This window comes from Myotis davidii, unplaced genomic scaffold (assembly GCF_000327345.1).
Source record: "Myotis davidii unplaced genomic scaffold, ASM32734v1 scaffold274, whole genome shotgun sequence".
Taxonomy (NCBI): Eukaryota; Metazoa; Chordata; class Mammalia; order Chiroptera; family Vespertilionidae; genus Myotis; species Myotis davidii.
In genome coordinates this window covers 2,491,898-2,492,634 of record NW_006285613.1, presented here as the reverse complement: position 1 = coordinate 2,492,634, position 737 = coordinate 2,491,898, and the positions used below count along the sequence as shown (strand labels likewise).

At 69.9% G+C, this 737-nt stretch overlaps 1 protein-coding gene across 1 annotated transcript in view; it reads right to left on the bottom strand.

The window, feature by feature from the left end:
• SEPT9 (septin 9) overlaps nucleotides 1-737 on the bottom strand; it is a 105,829-nt gene that overhangs the window by 4,286 nt on the left and 100,806 nt on the right. The window lies entirely within an intron of this gene.

Genomic DNA, 737 nt, shown 5'->3' with positions numbered 1-737 from the left:
CCCGGAGGAACCAGAGGGCAGGCAGAGTCCAGCTGGGGCTCCATCCCCTCCACCGGCCAGGAGAGGGCGGCCTCATGAACATGGAGGGAGGGACCCCATCCGCCTGCCACTCCTGGGGAGGCCTGCTCAACCCACAGGTGCCCCCCGACAGCCCGGGCGGGCGGAGTGCCCTTTGGAGGTAGAGCCACGGTCCCCCTGCCCCTGCTGCCCTGGACTGGACCCCAGCGGCCACCTTCTCTCTGAGCCCAGCCCTGAGTGCCCCTCGCCCGCGGCCAGGAGGACGTTCTGCTTCCGGGGCAGCGGCCAGGCGGGCAGGTGGGGCCAAGCTTCTCAAAATAACTTGCGCTCTGTGGCCCCCCCGTCAGACCCCCCTCCTTCCCACAGCCCCTCCCCCTGTTCCCGGCCGCCTGCCCGGGTCAGAGGCTGGGGGAGGGTGCCCCGAAGGTGCCCACTGGGGACGTGAGGTACACCGTCTAGTTCTGGTTCCCACCAGGGCCTGTGTCTCAGTGCCCCCCCCCCACTTCCCCTCAGCCAGCCACCCGCTGCCTCTGTGGCCCCTGCCAGGGTGGGCAAGCAGCCCTCCAGCCACCCACTCCTCGCCAGCCCCAGGAGCCCAGGACCGGTGCCAGGCCAGTGCCCAGTTTTCCGTAAACTGTGTTCCCACTTCCTGATGCAATAACCAACCCTACCCCCACGCTGTGCGCCCTCAGCGCCCCCTGCTGCAGCGGCCCAGCAAC